The sequence below is a fragment of the Heptranchias perlo genome, chromosome 10, assembly GCF_035084215.1.
Source record: "Heptranchias perlo isolate sHepPer1 chromosome 10, sHepPer1.hap1, whole genome shotgun sequence".
Classification (NCBI taxonomy): domain Eukaryota; kingdom Metazoa; phylum Chordata; class Chondrichthyes; order Hexanchiformes; family Hexanchidae; genus Heptranchias; species Heptranchias perlo.
In genome coordinates, this window is record NC_090334.1 from 9050894 (window position 1) to 9071071 (window position 20178).

Consider the following 20178-nt stretch of genomic DNA (forward strand, 5'->3'; position numbering starts at 1 on the left):
CTGACCTCTCTTGTAATCAGTGAGGTCGCTCTTTTGCCCACAGTACACAGTCTAATGTATCATCAAAGGGAGATCTCCCCATACTGTTTCGGGGAGACTCTTGACTCTCAATACTGGCACACTCATTTGTGGCGAGTTGCTAAATTTAGCATCAAATTCAAAACAATCTCTCTACCATTCTCTTTTCTACCTCTGTCTCTACATTCTCTTTACCTCCCTCTTTCTTCCTCTACCTCTCTCTGTCTCCACTCTCTCTCTTGCTCTTGTCTCCTTTCTCTCTTTTCTCTCTTTCCTCCCCCTTGGTGTGAAGTAAAGGATTTGAACTGGGTGGTGCAAATCCAGTCTAGACTAACGCTTGAAAGCCTCTCCTCACTGCTGGCTGGAAGGATCCTATGAGAAATGAGTTCAAGCAATTCCCAATGGGTATGGACACACAGGGACAAAACAAGCCTTTCTTTGGCTCTAATTTGCACTTAGGGAATGGCTGGCGATGGAAACGTAACAAATTCACTCAGATGCTTTCGGGAGGGGTGTTGTTCAGAGGTTGGCGCTGAGGCACATTGTTGGGGAAGAGGACTCTATCTAACTGTGCTGTTTCTCGCCTGGGAATGAATGTTTGATGCTGGCAGTAGATGCCTGAAATGGGAAAATTTTCTTTCCCGGCACTGGTCAGGCATTAAAGGAAAGAGCTCCAGATCTAGCACTCAATAAAAGACTACACTGAGTGCTGAATTATTTTAGTCTGCAGCCTTATTGAGGCTGTTACTGATAGGCATGTAGTCCCTGTGGGGGATTGAAATATGTCTCTTCCAAACTGTAATGCATAGAGCAGTCGTTAATTTTCCTTGTCCACCGTTGTATGGAAAAATGGTTTTAGTGTTTCCTTTGTAACATGCTGCTAGTTTCATTGAGGCACAACTTTAACAGTGAGCTGAGAGTACTCCTGTCCCCATGGTGCCTAATACTTGTGGCAGTAAGTTGTTATCAACCCTGTGTGGGCAGCATCAACTGGCTCATTGGATTTTAAGTGCTGAAGTTGGCCTGCCAAGTTTTGTGCATTTTCTAACAGGTGATGTTTAATCTGGACACTGAACAGTTCAATGCCTGTATGTTTGTGTGTTTGTTGGCAACTCATCAGGCCAACTTGGTCGAGATTGATGGGATACAGAGGGATGTTCTCTCTGCAGTCAACCTGTGCTATACCTGACCTGATGGTGCTTGACGAGACACCATCAAGGCCATCAAATAGATTATGCATTATCTAAATGGATTGAGAACTGACAGATTTGGGGATGAAGGAAGAATGTTCTGCAGTAACCAGAGGTGGTCTACAGAGATCTGCTGTAGGTATTCACTGTTTGTGAATGATGTGGAACAGGGTATCAGTGGTTAATGGTATATTATTACATTTACTGATGACACAAAACTATGTGTGGGGCTGGTGAGCAAAAAGAAGATTCGTAGTAACCTGTGGGATTTAGCGGAATTAAGCAGATGGGCTGAGAAATAGTGGATGGATTTTAATATGGATATAAATGTTAGATAATGCATGATGAAACAGTAACAGTGTGTAATATGTAGAGGTGTCCATTAACAAGGAAAATAATTTTGGGATGTATCTGACACTGTGAAGCAGTTGACAGTAAGGCCCATCAGGTATTGGCATGCATGTGGCGGGAAACAAGTTATTATTATATAATTTATTACTAGTGTCCTGGCCAATATTTATCCCTCAACCAACATCACTAAAACAGATTATCTGGTCATCATCACACTGCTGTTTGTGGGACCTTGCTGTGCTCAAATTGGCTGCTGCATTTGCCTACATTATAACAGTGACTACACATCCAAAGTACTTTAGTGGTCATGTAAGGCACTATATAGATGCAAGTTCTTTCTTTCTTATAATGTTCTATCGGTCACTGGTGAAGCCAATTCTTGAATCATGGGCAGTTTTGGTCACTGTACCTCAAAAAGGATATGAATATTTTTATGATTCGAGCGACTCCCCATGCTCTTTATGCCTACCTCTCCAACAGTCAGCTTCCATAAGAAAGCACTTCATAGGAATCAAAACTTGATAGGCCACAATAAACTCACACCACTGGGATAAGCATTGGAAATATTGTGGACGCCACCATACGCTCCTGATCTATTTGAACTGGTGGACAAATATCCTGCTGCCAAACCATGTGGTTCAGGCTTAAAAAAAAAGCAGGTTTATTAAGAAATATGATTATACAGAAATGAATCAGCAGATTAAAAAATTAACAATACTTTCCTTAATTTGGCTATTCCTTTGAACCAGTTTCTCTTGAACCAAAAATACGAAGGATTTTCCTGGCGTTTTTCATGTGAGCTCTTTGAAAGAGCTATCCAATCAGTCCCACTCCCCCCTGCTCTTTCCCCATAGCGCTACAAATTTTTCTTTTTCAAGTGTTTATCCAATTTCCTTTTTAATGAAGTAGGGAGGGAGGAGGCTCGTGTGGAGCATAAACACTGACCAGCATGGACCTGTTGGGCCAAATGGCCTGTTTCTGTGCTGTAAATTCTATGTAAAGTTATTATTGACTCTGTTTCCACCACCCTTTCAGGCAGTGCATTCCAGATCATAACGACACGCTGCATAAAAAAAATAATAATCTCATCTCCTCTTTGGCATTTTTGCTAATTACTTTAAATCTGGGTCTGCTGGTCACTGGCCCTCCTGCCAGTGGAAGCAGTTTCTCCTTATTTACTCTTTCAAACCCTCATGATTTTGAGAAAGTCTTGTCAGAAAAGATACTTCATTCCAAACCAACTGGTACTTATATAAAAAAAAACTGTGTCAAGGAAGGAATTGAGAGTTTTAGAGATATTGATTGATTTGCTTGATTGTGGACAGCTAGCGTAGAGCTCTTGAGGAGGGGGGAATGATTGAGGTAATCAACAATTGGAACTTGTGCTGGTCTCCTGCACCTCATCCAACTGGCCATTTGTGAAGTGTGACCCCAGATGGTGTAGGCAGGCTATTGGACCATGGAGGGCATCACATCTGCTGCTCCCTGTGCACTGGTCGGCAATCGGGCGTGGGAACCCTAGCTCGTATTTCCACTGTTCAACCCAGAGTGCGGAGGATGGTTTAGCATCCCGACCACGATTCCAGCTGAGAGCAGCTAACTCACCACAGAGCAGGGTGTGGATCCAGGACCCTCTGGTCTGTACGGCTCAGCAGCTCACTGGACATTGCATTTCCCCACTTGGCAACTGGGGGATGCATTATATTGCCCTATGAAGATAATGGTCCTTTAATGTTCCAAACCTTCTATGCCTTGTTTTTTGATTATTCTGAATACTCTTTTATTTCTGATCACCCGAGTGAAACGAGATACCAGCCAAGCATTACTTTATTTTTAATTATTGGCGCTTTTAGGAGACCTTAAGTGGATTGAACTTAACAAAAAGGGTTTGGATACTGATTTTTGTTTGTTTTAAATAGTTTGCCGTTGACTCATGTAAGTAAGGGAGAAGGACTCGGTTCAAAGACCATTAAACAAAACTAGTTTGAGATGGTTGTGTGGGAAGCTAATGTTGTAGTATTCTTGTTTTTAATTACCGACTTTGTGGCTTAAGTTCACATATTGTGCCGATTACTTTTTAATAAAATTCCTCTTATTTTTTATGAGACATCTTCGTTCTGTTTACGAGCAAATGGTCCCTGCTGCTCCCCGCAGTGCCAGGCAGGCTCACAGTTTCTGAGCTGTTAGCCCGTGTGCTGCGATGGGGATGGCCTTGTAAGTGCTGTTTTGCTGGGCAACAACTCCATGAGTCTCGACCCTTTCATAAGTAAAGAGCCAGTTTACTTCGATGTGAAGCATCGCCAATAGAGAATTGGTGTCAAGGCCTTGGAGAGGGTGCGGAGGAGATTCACTAGAATGGTACCAGGGATGATGGACTTCAGTTATGTGGAGAGACTGGAGAAGCTGGGGCTGTTCTCCTTGGAGCAGAGAAGGTTAAGGGGAGATTTGATAGAGGTGTTCAAACTCATGAACGGTTTTGATAGAGTAAATAAGGATAAACTGTTTCCAGTGGCAGAAAGGTCGGTAACCAGAGGACACAGATTTAAGATGATTGGCAAAAGAGGCGACATGAGGAAACGTTTTTTTACGCAGCGAGTTGTAATGGTCTGGAATGCACTGCCTGAAAGGGTGGTGGAAGCAGATTCAATAGTAACTTTCAAAAGGTAATTGGATAAATATTTGAAGGGAAAAAATTTACAGGACTATGGGGAAAGAGCAGGGGAATGGAACTAATTGGATAGCTCGTCCAAAGAGCCAGCACAGGTACAACGGGCCGAATGGACTCCTCCTGTGCTGTATCTTACTATGATTGAGGTTTGTGTTTGTGACACTTGTTTTATTTCTTCCTTTTTCCTGGGCTGGGGGTTGTTTTCTCCCCATCTCTCCTGAAGGCACTGACTCTTGCTGTGGCCCGGTTCCACGTACACTTTGGTAGCTCACCCATGCATGGGCCCAGATGGCTGTGGAGGGCCATATCGACCAAGCCCAATCCGGCCCCAAACTGCTGTCCACACACATCCACTTTCCAGCTAGTTTCACTGCTTAGTGATCAGAAGTGGAATGACCTTTATCCCCCCGACTCCCCACCCCCCTACGCACCAGCCACTGCCACTGCCAATGCAGTGTCCCTACTGCCACCCCTAGCCGAGATCAGCGACCTCAGCATAGACCAAGACTTAAATCTGGGACTGTCCTCCCTATCTCTGTAACCTCCCCCAGCCCTACAAGCCTCCGAGATCTCTCCGCTCCTCCACTTGTGGCCTCTTGCGCATCCCCGATTTTCATCGCTCCAGCGTGCCTTCCATTGCCTGGCCCTAAGCTCTGGAATTCCGTCCCTAAATCTCTCCGCCTCTCTACCCCTCTCTCCTCCTTCAAGGTGCTCCTTAAAACCTATCTCTTTGACCAAGCTTTTGGTCACCTGTCCTAACATCTCCTTATGTGGCTTGGTGTCAAATTTTGTTTGCTAATTGTTCCTGTGAAGGCGCTAAATAAATGCAAGTAGTTGTTGTCCTGGTTGGTATAACTCATTTACACACTGCCTTTACCAACTGAGCCATCGGAAGAGCTTGGAGTTCACTCCTAATTGGGCGGTTCGCTCCACCTCAGAAGCTGTCTGATCACGGAGCATACCTGTGAGCAGGGCTGCATTGGCAATCCAGGCCATATTCTGGCAGGTGCATTCCTCGGAAACGCTACCCTGTCGTTTCGGTGGTCATGGTGAGTCAGAGGCAAAACTTCCCAAGGGAAAACAGGACCAGCCATAGAAAAATCTGAGTGGTGGGATATGGCTCTGCAATGTAAAATAAGTCCTCCTCGCTCCTCCACACCCACTGTCCCTGGGAGGGTCTGACGAGGTGAGATGGGTCCTACATACAAAGTTTTCTTCTCAAGAGAAGAAGAGCATGAAGGGGGAAATGATGAAACAAACACCTTTCCTATCACTCCCAAACTTGGATTCATACCCAGTCCACACCTTGGATGAACATCTGCTTGCTATAAGAATGGACTGTCCATTGAAATGAATTTTGACTGTCCAGTTCCTTTTGAATGCGGGCCTTAAGCACAAACTTGCGCCTTATTCATCATTAATCTCAATGAAAGGGACCATTGGCTAGCTTGTGTGGAACATAGGAACAGGAAGAGGCCATTCAGCCCCTCAGACCTGCTCCTCCTTTAAATTAGAACATGGCTGATCTGTATCTAATCTCCATTTGCCCACCTTTGCTCCATATCCCTTGACACCCTCACCCTACAAAAATCTATTGATCTCAGTCTTGAAAATTTCAGTTGACCCCCAGCATCCACAGCATGTTGGGGAAGAGAGTTCCAGAATTGTACTACTCTTTGTGTGAAAAAGTGCTTCCTGATTTTGCTCCTAAATGGCTTAGCTTTAATTTTAAGATTATGCCCAAAAGTTTATGCCACTTTTAAGCGCTGGTATCTTTCTGGTGAATCTGCACTGTACCTCCTCCAAGGCCAATACATATTTCTTGAGGTGCGGTGCCCAAAACTGAACGCAGTACTCCAGATGGGGGTCTGACCAAGGCTCTATACAACTGAAGAATGAGAAATGTCACACCGATGCAGTAAGGGTGACAGCTTGTTAGAGCCTTTACAATGATTACAACACTTTTCAAAGTGGGACTCTGAGCATGAGGACGCCCTTTCAAGACAGATAATGGTCTCTTAATCAGGTGGACATAAGATCCCATAGTACTCTTTGAGGGAGACCGGGGGAGTTCTCCCAGTGTCCTGTCCAACATTCTTCCCTCAGCCAACACCACCTAAAATATAAATTATCTGGTCATTCATCTCATTGCTTTTTGTGGGACCTTGTGGTGCACAAACTGCCTGCTGCATTTCCCTACATAATAGCAGTGATTGCGCTTCAAAAGTACTTCATTGGCTAAAAAGCACTTTGGGATGTCCTGAGGTCATTAAAGGGACAATATAAATGCAAGTTCTTTCTTTGATGACTCTCTCCTTAAGGGGCCTTTTCTCTTCAGTGAAGCAGACTGCTCCAGGTTTCTGATTGTTTATTAATTTCACTCTTTAGACCAGAGCAGAGGAGCCTCATGGCAGGGTAGCATGTCGAAACAGTAACGTGTCACTGAGTAAATAGAGGTTAGAGATCTGGGTGATGGTTGAACAGACTGAGATCATCTTTCTGTAGTTTGAGTGATACTTTCATAAATGTATAAACCTCCCTTTCCATTATTGTTCCCAGTGTTTGACGCACACTATATTTCACTCGCTCTGTCTCTTTACTGTATCTATCACTGATGACTGAGCACGTCAAACACACATGATTCCATCCCATAACTGGATCACTGTGCCTCCCAGCTTGCCATGCTTTCCTGCACTGACTTTCCTGGTTGGTATTGCCGAGGCTCCCTGATGTGATGTGGAATTTCGCTACAGCAGTCCATGCTGTGCCTCACTGTATTCATTCGCCATTCCCCAGTCGCATGTGGCCTTCCTCAGCATTCGCCCCATTTAAAGGGAGGGCATAACCGTCGGCACTTGGTGGTCTCACCATCATGAACATTTATGAATTATTAGCATTTCTAGTGAACTCCAATATCTCTCTTTTCTTTCCATTGTTTGTATAGCCTGTTTTGTGAATATTTTCTGACACACTGCATATTATTGACATCATTGAGGATTAGTGGTCTGGAAAACTACTGAGTCCGACAGGGTGAGGGAGTTTATTCAACATGCACAGTTTTTGTTACGGATTGGATCTCTACTGTTGTTAATCCAACTCCCTCACGCTGTCACTCAGCGTAATATGTAATATTAGGTCTGGCCCAAAAGTTAAAATTCTAAACTGGGGAAAGGCCAATTTTGATGGTATTAGACAGGAACTTTCAGAAGTTGATTGGGAGAGTCTGTTGGCAGGCAAAGGGACGTCTGGTAAGTGGGAGGCTTTCAAAAGTGTGTTAACCAGGGTTCAGGGTAAGCACATTCCTTATAAAGTGAAGGGCAAAGCTGGTAGAAGTAGGGAACCTTGGATGACTCGGGAGATTGAGGCCCTAGTCAAAAAGAAGAAGGAGGCATATGACATGCATAGGCAGCTGGGATCAAGTGGATCCCTTGAAGAGTATAGAGATTGCCGGAGTAGAGTTAAGAGAGAAATCAGGAGGGCAAAAAGGGGACATGAGATTGCTTTGGCAGATAAGGCAAAGGAGAATCCAAAGAGCTTCTACAAATACATAAAGGGCAAAAGAGTAATTAGGGAGAGAGTAAGGCCTCTTAAGGATCAACAAGGTCATCTATGTGCGGAGCCACAAGAGATAGGTGAGATCCTAAATGAATATTTCACATCGGTATTTACGGTTGAGAAAGGCATGGATGTTAGGGAACTTGGGGAAATAAATAGTGATGTCTTGAGGAGTGTACATATTACAGAGAGGGAGGTGCTGGAAGTCTTAACGCGCATCAAGGTAGATAAATCTCCGGGACCTGATGAAACGTATCCCAGGACGTTATGGGAGGTTAGGGAGGAAGTTGCGGGTCCCCTAGCAGAGATATTTGAATCATCGACAGCTACAGGTGAGGTGCCTGAAGATTGGAGGGTAGCAAATGTTGTGCCTTTGATTAAGAAGGGAGGGCAGGGAAAAGCCTGGGAACTACAGACCGGTGAGCCTGACATCTGTAGTGGGTAAGTTGTGAGAGGGTATTCTGAGAGACAGGATCTACGGGCATTTGGAGAGGCAGGGACTGATTAGGAACAGTCAGCATGGTTTTGTGAGAGGAAAATCATGTCTCACGAATTTGATTGAGTTTTTTGAAGGGGTAACCAAGAAGATAGATGAGGGCTGTGCAGTAGACGTGGTCTACATGGACTTTAGCAAAGCCTTTGACAAGGTACCGCATGGTAGGTTGTTACATAAGGTTAAATCTCACGGGATCCAAGGTGAGGTAGCCAATTGGATACAAAATTGGCTTGACGACAGAAGACAGAGGGTGGTTGTAGAGGGTTGTTTTTCAAACTGGAGGCCTGTGACCAGCGGTGTGCCTCAGGGATCGGTGCTGGGTCCGCTGTTATTTGTTATTTATATTAATGATTTGGATGAGAATTTAGGAGGCATGGTTAGTAAGTTTGCAGATGACACCAAGATTGGTGGCATTGTGGACAGTGAAGAAGGTTATCTAGGATTGCAACGGGATCTTGATAAATTGGGTCAGTGGGCCGATGAATGGCAGATGGAGTTTAATTTAGATAAATGTGAGGTGATGCATTTTGGTAGATCGAATCGGGCCAGGACCTACTCCGTTAATGGTAGGGCGTTGGGGAGAGTTATAGAACAAAGAGATCTAGGAGTACAGGTTCATAGCTCCTTGAAAGTGGAGTCACAGGTGGATAGGGTGGTGAAGAAGGCATTCAGCATGCTTGGTTTCATTGGTCAGAACATTGAATACAGGAGTTGGGATGTCTTGTTGAAGTTGTACAAGACATTAGTAAGGCCACACTTGGAATACTGTGTACAGTTCTGGTCACCCTATTATAGAAAGGATATTATTAAACTAGAAAGAGTGCAGAAAAGATTTACTAGGATGCTACCGGGACTTGATGGTTTGACTTATAGGGAGAGGTTGGATAGACTGAGACTTTTTTCCCTGGAGAGTAGGAGGTTTAAGGGTGATCTTATAGAAGTCTATAAAATAATGAGGGGCATAGATAAGGTAGATAGTCAAAATCTTTTCCCAAAGGTAGGGGAGTCTATAACAAGGGGGCATAGATTTAAGGTGAGAGGGGAGAGATACAAAAGGGTCCAGAGGGGCAATTTTTTCACTCAAAGGGTGGTGAGTGTCTGGAACGAGCTGCCAGAGGCAGTAGTAGAGGCGGGTACAATTTTGTCTTTTAAAAAGCATTTGGACAGTTACATGGATAAGATGGGTATAGAGGGATATGGGCCAAGTGCAGGCAATTGGGACTAGCTTAGTGGTATAAACTGGGCGACTTGGACATGTTGAGCCGAAGGGCCTGTTTCCGTGTTGTAAACTTCTATGATTCTATAACCCCTCCCCCCAGCACCCTGTGTTACTGACTTTTTAAAAATTCATTCATGGGATGTGGGAGTCGCTGGCAAGGCCGGCATTTATTGCCCATCCCTAATTGCCCTTGAGAAGGTGGTGGTGAGCCGCTGCCTTGAACCGCTGCAGTCCGTGTGGTGAAGGTTCTCCCACAGTGTTGTTAGGTAGGGAGTTCCAGGATTTTGACCCAGCGACGATGAAGGAATATTTCCAAGTCGGAATGGTGTGTGATTTGGAGGGGAACGTGCAGGTGGTGTTGTTCCCATGTGCCTGCTGCTCTTGTCCTTCTAGGTGGTAGAGGTCGCGGGTTTGGGAGGTGCTGTCGAAGAAGCCTTGGCGAGTTGCTGCAGTGCATCCTGTGGATTGTACACACTGCAGCCACGGTGCGCCGGTGGTGGAGGGAGTGAATGTTTAGGGTGGTGGATGGGGTGCCAATCAAACGGGCTGCTTTGTCCTGGATGGTGTCGAGCTTCTTGAGTGTTGTTGGAGCTGCACTCATCCAGACAAGTGGAGAGTATTCCATCATACTCCTGACTTGTGCCTTGTCGATGGTGGAAAGGCTTTGGGGAGTCAGGAGGTGGATCACTCGCCGCAGAATATCCAGCCTCTGACTGCACTTGTAACCACAGTATTTATGTGGCTGGTCCAGTTAAGTTTCTGGTTAATGGTGACCCCCAGGATGTTGGTGGGGGATTCGGTGATGGTAATGCTGTTGAATGTCAAGGGGAGGTGGTTAGACTCTCTCTTGTTGGAGATGGTCATTGCTTGGCACTTGTGTGCCACAAATGTTATTTGCCACTTATCAGCCCAAGCCTGGATGTTGTCCAGGTCTTGCTGCATGCGGGCTCGGACTGCTTCATCATCTGAGGGGTTGCAAATGGAACTGAACACTGTGCAATCATCAGCGAACATCCCCATTTTTGACCTTATGATGGAGGGAAGGTCATTGATGAAGCAGCTGAAGATGGTTAGGCCTAGGACACTGCCCTGAGGAACTCCTGCAGCAATGTCCTGGGGCTGAGATGATTGGCCTCCAACAACCACTACCATTTTCCTTTGTGCTCGGTGTGACTCTAGCCATTGGAGAGTTTTCCCTCTGATTCCCATTGACTTCAATTTTACTAGGGCTCCTTGGTGCCACACTCGGTCAAATATTGCCTTGATGTCAAGGGCAGTCACTCTCACCTCACCTCTGGAATTCAGCTCTTTTGTCCATGTTTGGACCAAGGCTGTAATGAGGTTTGAGGTTTAAACCAAGGTTTGAAGCCGAGCAGTCCTGGCGGAACCCAAACTGAGCATCGGTGAGCAGGTTATTGGTGAGTAAGTGCCACTTGATAGCACTGTCGACGACACCTTTCATCACTTTGCTGATGATTGAGAGTAGGCTAATGGGGCGGTAATTGGCTGGATTGGATTTGTCCTGCTTTTTGTGGACAGGACATACCTGGGCAATTTTCCACGTTGTCGTGTAGATGCCAGTGTTGTAGCTGTACTGGAACGGTTTGGCTAGAGGTACGCCTCGTTCTGGTGCACAAGACTTCAGCACTACAGCCGGGATTTTGTCGGGGCCCATAGCCTTTGTTGTATCCAGTGCACTCAGCCGTTTCTTGATATCACGTGGAGTGAATCGATTTGGCTGAAGACTGGTTTCTGTCATGGTGGGGATATCAGGAGGAGGCCGAGATGGATCATCCACTTGGCACTTCTGACTGAAAATGGTTGCAAACGCTTCAGCCTTGTCTTTTGCACTCACATGCTGGACTCTGCCATCATTGAGGATGGGGATGTTCACAGATCCTCCTCCTCCCGTTAGTTGTTTAATTGTCCACCACCATTCACGACAGGATGTGGCAGGACTGCAGAGCTTTGATCTGATCCATTGTTTGTGGAATCACTTAGTTCTGTCTATGTCATGTTGCTTCCGCTGTTTAGCATGCATGTAGTCCTATGTTGTAGCTTCACCAGGTTGTCCTGGTGCTGCTCCTGGCATGCTCTTCTACACTCCTCATTGAACCAGGGTTGATCCCCTGGCTTGTTGGTAATGGTAGAGTGAGGAATATGCTGGGCCATGAGGTTACAGATTGTGCTGGAATACAATTCTGCTGCTGCTGATGGCCCATCGCGCTAGTTTTGAGCTGCAAGGTCTGTTCTGAATCTATCCCATTTCGCCCGGTGGTGGTGCCACACAACGCATTGGATGGTGTCCTCAATGTGAAGACGGGACTTCATCATGATGCCTTGAGATTTCATGGGGTCCGCGGAGAGTCAATATTGAGGACTCCCGGGCCACCCCCTCCTGACTGTATATCACTGTACCGCCACCTCTGGTGGGTCTGTCCTGGCGGTGGTGATCATACATGGATGTTGATGGAAGAGCCTGGGACGTTGGCTGAAAGGTATGATTCTGTGAGTATGGCTATGTCAGGCTGTTGCTTGACTGGTCTGTGGGACAGCTCTCCCAATTTTGGCACAAGTCCGCAGATAATAGTGAGGAGGACTTTGCAGGTTTGCTTGGTTTGCCTTTGTCGTGTCCGGTGCCTCGTGGTCGGATGCTGGGTTGTCTGTCCGGTTTTATTCTTATTATGACTTTTTGTAGTGAGATTGTACAACTGAGGGGTTTGCTAGGCCATTTTAGAGGGCGATTAAGAATCAACCACATTGTTGTGGGTCTGGAATCACATATCGGCCAGACCGGATAAGGACGGCAGGTCTAGTTACTAGTTTTTTTTTAATTAATTGAATTTAAATTCCTCAGCTGCCATGGCGGGATTTGAACTCACGACTCCAGATTATTAGTCCAGTAACATAACCACTGTGCTACCAAACCCGGTGAGACTGTATCTCTACTGATGTTAATCCAGCTCCCTCACACTGTCACTCAGTAACCCTTTTTCTCTTCACGCTGTGACAGAAGCCTGGGAACTGATTGATGCCTCCACAGTATTGATGAACACTCCATGGAGAGGTTGGTTTAAACGCTGTGTTACATGCTGCTTCGTTGCTTCTCCAGTGTCCTGAGCTAATGCATCCCTCAGCGCAGTATTCATTCTTTCCCATCTCTTGTGAGCATTCTGGCTCCGTTCTGGTGCGCTTCCACAGGTTGGTCTCCAATGCCTTTCTAAGTGGGCATTATGTGAGGCCAGTGAGTGTAGGCAGGCAATTGGCTTTAGGAGGCATCTTAACTGAGTCCGGTTGTCCTCGGCCAATGTCACGCACGCACGCACGCACGCACACACACACACAAGCAAACACATATATACACATACGCACGCACGTATATACGCATGCGCACACGCGCGCGTGCACATGTCCACATCCACACATATATGCCCACACACACATACACGCGCACGCACATATATACACGTGCTGCACACACACCTATACACATGCACACACATATATATATATATACACACATCCACACGTGCAAATGCAGACACACATACATGTGCACACATGTATACACATATATACACATATATATATACTCACATATACACACGTGCACACACATATATACACACTCCCATATGTACACATATACACATACGTACACAAGCACACACACTTTCCAACAGGGGTTGTTGGTAGTGATCCGAGGTTTAACCGTGACTGACATTCCCCTTTGCAAACCAGACCGCTTCTGACATCTATTCTACAGCTCATGCTGAGTACAAGCAACTCCATAGGAACATAGGAACAGGAGTAGGCCATTCAGCCATTCGAGCCCGCTCCGTCATTTGATAAGGTCATGGCTGATCTGTGATCTAACTCCATATACCTGCCTTTGGCCCATATCCCTTTGGTTGGCTAAAAGCTATCTATCTCACATTTAAATTTAGCAATTGAGCTAGCATCAATTGCCATTTGCGGAAGAGAGTTCCAAACTTATACCACCCTTTGTGTGTAGAAGTGTTTTCTAATCTCACTCCTGAAAGGCCTGGCTCTAATTTTTAGACCGAGCCCCCTACTCCTAGAATCCCCAACCAGCAGAAATAGTTTCTCTCTGTCCACCCTATCTATTCCCCTTAATATCTTATAAACTTCGATCAGATCACCCCTTAACCTTCTAAACTCCAGAGAATACAACCCCAATTTGTGAGATCTCTCCTCGTAACTTAACCCTTGAAGTCCGGGTATCATTCTAGTAAACCTACGCTGCACTCCCTCCAAGGCCAATACGTCCTTCCGAAGGTGCGGTGCCCAGAACTGTTCACAGTACTCCAGGTGCGGTCTAACCAGGGTTTTGTATAGCTGCAGCATAACTTCTGCCCCCTTGTACTCTAGTCCTCTAGATATAAAGGCCAGCATTCCATTAGCCTTATTGATGATTTTCTGCACCTGTTCATGACACTTCAATGATCTATGTACCTGAACCCCTAAGTCCCATTGGACATCCACTGTTTTTAACATTTTACCATTTAGAAAGTACCCTGTTCAATCCTTTTTTGGTCCAAAGTGGATGACCTCACATTTGCCACAGTTTTGCCCATTCACCTAATCTATCAATATCCCTTTGTAATTTTATGTTTTCATCTCCACTGCTTACAATGCCACCAATCTTTGTGTCATCGGCAAACTTAGATATGAGACTTTCTGTGCCTTCACTAAGTCATTAATAAATATTGTGAATAATTGAGGCCCCAAGACAGATCCCTGCGGGACTCCACTAGTCACATCCTGCCAATGTGAGTACCTACCCATTATCCCTACTCTCTCTGTCGCCTTTCGCTCAGCCAACTTCCTAACCAAGTCCGTACTTTTCCCTCGATTCCATGGGTTTCTAACTTAGCTAACAGTCTCTTATGTGGGACCTTATCAAATGCCTTCTGGAAGTCCATACAAATAACATCCATTGACATTCCCCTATCTACTACTTCAGTCACCTCTTCAAAAAAATTCAGTGGGGTTTGTCAGGCACGACCTACCTTTCACAAATCCATGCTGGCTCTCCCTGATTAACTGAAAATTTTCGAGGTGTTCAGTCACCCTATCCTTAATTATAGACTATTGCATTTTCCCCACAACAGATGTTAGGCTAACTGGTCTATAATTCCCTGGTTTCCCTCTCTCTCCTTTCTTAAAAAGCGGAGTGACGTGCAATTTTCTAATCTAGAGGGACAGTTCCTGAATCTAGAGAACTTTGAAAGATTATAGTTAGGGCATCTGCAATGTGCTCACCTACTTCCTTTAAAACCCTGGGATGGAAACCATCTGGTCCTGGTGATTTGTCACTCTTTAGTGCTATTATTTTCTTCATTACTGTTGTTTTACTTATGTTAATTTTATTGTGTGCCTGTCCCCGATTCAATATTAGTTTTCTTGGGATTTCCGGCATGCTATCCTCTTTATCTACTGTAAATACTGACGCAAAGTAATTGTTCAACATGTCCGCCATTTCCCCATTGTCAATGACAATATCCCCATTTTCAGTTTTTAAGGGGCCAACACTGCTCCTCTTTTTCCTAATAGAACTATGAAAGTTCTTCGTATTGGTTTTGATATTCCTTGCAAGTTTCTTTTCATACTCTCTTTTTGTAGCTCTTACTATCTGTTTTGTGACCCTTTGTTGATCTGTGTATCTTTCCCATTCGCCAGGATCTGTGCCATTTCTTGCCTTTTTGTATGCCCTTTCCTTATGTCTTATACTGTCCCTTACCTCCACTCCAGCAAGAAACGGATCTGGGATCTTCCTGGCTCTCCATCACTGGAAAAAACTTGCTGAGTCAGCATTATATACAAGGATTTCATTACAGGTTGATTCACAGGCATGGGTTGGGATGTCACAGCGTTGGTGTTTATGAAGGTGTTGGGAGTCCTTGACACTCCAGAGTGCAGTGGATGTCCTTGCAGTGCAGAAAGAGTGCTGCTCCCTGAATATCCTGTCTATCACTTCCATGAAGTTGTAGCACTCCCAGAAGGAAGAAGTAGGTTACCACCAGCTGCATCTCCTTTACCATTTGGGTTGTAGTATAATCGAACATTATGCTGTGCCTGCAAAAATGCATTGATCTGTTTACAACCTCAACCCCAGGAGTGATTGTTGAACCTGGTGACATAGGTGCAGGCGGTGAGGGTGAGGATGGGGGAAGGGGTGACGGAACAAATTATTTTGCCCTGGGATATGTTCCCCCTCTCCCCCTGGATTGCCCCCTATATTCTTTCCACCTCTTCTTAAGGTGTCTGTGCCTTGGGATCCTTGCTGAGTAAACAATAAACAAACATTTTAAAACAAACCCACAGCTCCCCTAATGGCCTGGTGGGGACAGACACTATCTGGTACTCACCCAGAAGATGCCAAGTTTGATACCTGGTCCATGTTAGCTGATCTCACCCAGAGTGGCAGAAGGAGCAATTCACTTGATCTCAGCACCCCTAGATTAGAGAATGGAACAAATCAGTCAGAGCTCCTGCTCCTGATTTCTAATCTGCTGCAGTTAACATCCCAGCCCGTGAAATGATCCCAATGAAGGCACTGTGTGTGATCAGTGTTTATGCAAACTATACATTTATCATTTACACACTGTGAACATACTGATCTCGTTCCTTTGTGAGTGAATATTCGGAAGAGTGAAGCCATTGCCTTTGGTCCCTGCCACAAACGGGCCACTGAGTCCATCCGTCTCCCTGTCCACTGTCTGAGGCTGAACCAGACCGTTCGCAACCTTGGCGTCCTATTTAACCCTGAAATGGGTTTCCGACCACACATCTGCTCCCATCACCGAGTCCGCCTACTTCCACCTCCGTAACATCGCCCTTCTCTGCCCCTGCCTCAGCCCATCTGCTGCTGAAACCCTCATTCATGCCTTGTTACCTCTAGACTCAACTATACCAATGCTTTCCTGACCGGCTTCCTATCTTCCACTCTCCATAATCTTGAGCTCATCCAAAACTTTGCTGCCTGTATCCTGACTCACACTAAGTCCCATTCACCCATCACCCCTGTGCTCGCTGACCTATATTGGCTCCTGGTCCGGCAACGCCTCGATTTTAAAATTCTCATCCTTGTTTTCAAATCCCTTGCCCCTCCCTATCTCTGTAACCTCCTCCAGCCCTAAAACCTGCGAGATCTCTGCGCTCCTCCAATTCTGGCCTCTTGTGCATCCCCGATTTTAATCATTCCACCATTGGCGGCCATCCTTCAGCGGCCAGGCCCTAAGCTCTGGAATCCCCTCCCTCAACCTCTCCACCTCTCTACCGCTCTCCCCTCCTTTAAGACACTCCTTAAAATCTACCTCTTTGACCAAGCTTCTGGTCACCTGTCCTAATAATCTCCTTATATGGCTCGGTGTCAAATTTTGTTTGAAAATCGCTCCTGTGAAGCGCCTTGGAACTTTTCATGGCGCTATATAAATGCAAGTTGTTGTTATTGTTGGAGGTCCCCCATGTGGCGAGCCGGTCCCAGCGCTCGTAAAGGACCACACGGCCGCTTGACATGCGTTGGTCTAACCCAAGAGCGGAGGGAGCGCTGGCACGTGCAGGCCTTCCATCACTGTTAGAAGGCTTACTGCCGTGGGAGCTTATCTTGTTTGTCGCGGTTTTTCTGTGCTCGGCCTTTTATGTTTTAGCAGCAGGGCCCTTGCACCGTTGTCGTGAGGCAGGACCCGAGCAGGAAATGGCAGCGTTGCAAGCTTTACACTGCGCTAGCAGGTATGGAGCTGTGCAACTAGAGAGCAGCTCTTCCTGTCGTGACCTTCAGGTGTCTGACTTTCGATGGCTGATATCACCTATTGAGCTTCCCCCGCACTTCCTTTTTGCTGTGGTTCTGGGTAAGTGGCAGTGCTGGCTCCTTCTAGCACCTCGCACTCTTCTCTCCTTGGTCACCTTTATTATCAGCTGCTGAAAGTTAACGTTTCTTTGTTAGTCTCGTAGGGAGGTGGACAAACAAGCTGATTATTTGCTTCTGCTGTAAATGCCCGGCAGGATCTGGTGCTGAGCCCTGCAGACAAGAAGGGTCCTGAGTTTTTGATTCCTGGTCTGTGCGCAGTTAGCTGATCTTGGACTGTGGTGTTGGGAAAAATCAGCCAGTATTCCCGCCTCCAGATCACGATTCAGCATTGAAAAAGCGCATGTACGCTTGCGTGTATGAACGTCGAGTAAGGATAGGATTAGCCTTGGCTTTGTGATGGCCTCCGCAGTCAACTAACTTGCCCACAGTCTACATGTCTGAAGATAAAACCTAGAACTCCAATAGCTTTTTATACAGCCATATGAATTTGGGGGCTGTACCCCTAAATCCCACTGTTCCTCCACAGCACCAAGCCTACTTCCATTCAGCATAATTACTGATTTTTTTTTACCAAAATGTATCACCTCACACTTACTGACATTAAATTCCATTTGCTACTTTTTAGCCCTTTCCCCCATCTTATCAACTTTCCTTTACTGCTTCATTTGGTATCATCTGCAAATTTCATCACCACTCCCTCTAGGCTAATATCCAAATCACTGATGTACACAGTGAACAGTAGTGGTCCCAGAACAGAACCCTGTGGGACACCGCTGCCCACTTCCAACCACTCTGGAAAATCTGCCCCTAGCTCCTACTCCCTGTTTGTTCCCCTCGAACTGACTTTTAATCCAGTTGGCTATCCCCCCTCCCTCTAATTCCATACTCTCTTAATCTTCTTCACTAATCTCCTGTGCGGTACCTTGTCAAAGGCTTCCCTAAAGTCCATGCACACTACACGCACTGCATTTCCCCCATCTATCATGCTTGTTGCCTCCTCCATGTAGCAGCTTGACAGTAACAGGTTGTTTTTCTCACCTCGTTTCCAGAAGATGCTGACTCCTTAATTTGGCACAGTGTCTGGCACTCTACAATATCTCATCCAAGTCGCCGTTCTTTATGCACGAGCCTAGACAGTCAACGTCAGCATGCTATTTGACTCTGGAGGGAATGACAGCTGAACCCAATCTTATCCTCGATGGTTCCCCCGCCCCACCTCTCCAACCCAGCCAGAGTGAAGCCAAGTGTAGCTCTTCAACCCGACCCCTAGCAAAGGTTGGTTTATTCAGCCCAGACCTGTGGTGTTCTGGAGCGTGCGGCAGGCTGAGAGCATGTTTTGTGCCCTTGGGGTTTTTTTTTCTACAGAGGGTCAAAGCCGCCAAATTAAGTTGAGAAGTAAATAGAGTAGATAGGGAGAAACTGTTCCCAGTGGCAGGAGGGGTCAATAGCCAGAGGACACAGATTTAAGATAATTGGCAAAAGAATCAGAGGGAAGATGAGGAGAAATGTTTTTACGCAGCAAGTTATGATGATCTGGAATGCACTGCCTGAAATGGTGGTCGAAGCAGATTCAGTAATAACTTTCAAAAGGGAATTGGATAAATACTTGAAGGGGAAAAATTACAGTGCAATTGGGAAAGAACCAGGGAGTGGGATTAATTGGTTAGCTCTTTCAAAGAGCCAGCACAGGCACAATGGGCCGAATGGCCTCACTGTATCCTGTATGATTTCATGAGTGTCTGGAGGATTCAGTATCACAGCATGGTGGAACCTGGTTTTGTGCAGGCATTCTACGTGCAACAGAGATCTGAAATTTGCTTCAGGCATGGAAAGATAGCATATGCAAGGGGCATGTCATTCAGGGCCAGTTGGGGCAGTCCTGGTTGTGGTTCTCATAGAGTCATAGAGTTATACAGCACGGATAGCGGCCCTTCGGCCCATCGTGTCCGCGCCGGCCATCAAGCCCTGTCTACTCTAATCCCATATTCCAGCATTTGGTCCGTAGCCTTGTATGCTATGGCATTTCAAGTGCTCATCCAAATGCTTCTTGAATGTTGTGAGGGTTCCTGCCTCCACAACCCTTTCAGGCAGTGAGTTCCAGACTCCAACCACCCTCTGGGTGAAAAAGTTCTTTCTCAAATCCCCTCTAAACCTCCCGCCTTTTACCTTGAATCTATGTCCCCTTGTTATAGAACCCTCAACGAAGGGAAAAAGCTCCTTAGTATCCATCCTATTTGTGCCCCTCATAATTTTGTACACCTCAATCATGTCCCCCCTCAGCCTCCTTTGCTCCAAGGAAAACAAACCCAATCTTCCCAGTCTCTCTTCATAGCTGAAGCGCTCCAGCCCTGGTAACATCCTGGTGAATCTCCTCTGCACCCTCTCCAAAGCGATCACATCCTTCCTGTAGTGTGGCGACCAGAACTGCACACAGTACTCCAGCTGTGGCCTAACCAGTGTTTTATACAGCTCCATCATAACCTCCTTGCTCTTATATTCTATGCCTCGGCTAATAAAGGCAAGTATCCCATATGCCTTCTTTACCACCTTATCTACCTGTTCCGCCGCCTTCAGGGATCTGTGAACTTGCACACCAAGATCCCTCTGACCCTCTGTCTTGCCTAGGGTCCTCCCATACATTGTGTATTCCCTTGCCTTGTTAGTCCCTCCAAAGTGCATCACCTCGCACTTTTCCGGGTTAAATTCCATTTGCCACTGTTCCGCCCATCTGACCAACCCATCTATATCGTCCTGCAGACTGAGGCTATCCTCCTCGTTATTTACCACCCTACCAATTTTTGTATCATCAGCGAACTTACTGATCATACCTTTTACATTCATATCCAA

General features: G+C 46.0%; 1 protein-coding gene and 1 long non-coding RNA gene across 7 annotated transcripts in view; one reads left to right on the forward strand and one right to left on the reverse strand.

Moving 5' to 3' along the window:
- rad51b (RAD51 paralog B) overlaps positions 1-20178 on the forward strand; it is a 701871-nt gene that overhangs the window by 253594 nt on the left and 428099 nt on the right. The window lies entirely within an intron of this gene.
- Positions 1-20178, reverse strand: part of LOC137326272 (uncharacterized) — a 133235-nt gene that overhangs the window by 89916 nt on the left and 23141 nt on the right. For both annotated transcript variants that reach the window (XR_010964154.1, XR_010964153.1), the window contains exon 2: positions 15890-15977. This is a non-coding gene — a long non-coding RNA (uncharacterized lncRNA). The remainder of the gene's footprint in view (positions 1-15889; positions 15978-20178) is intronic.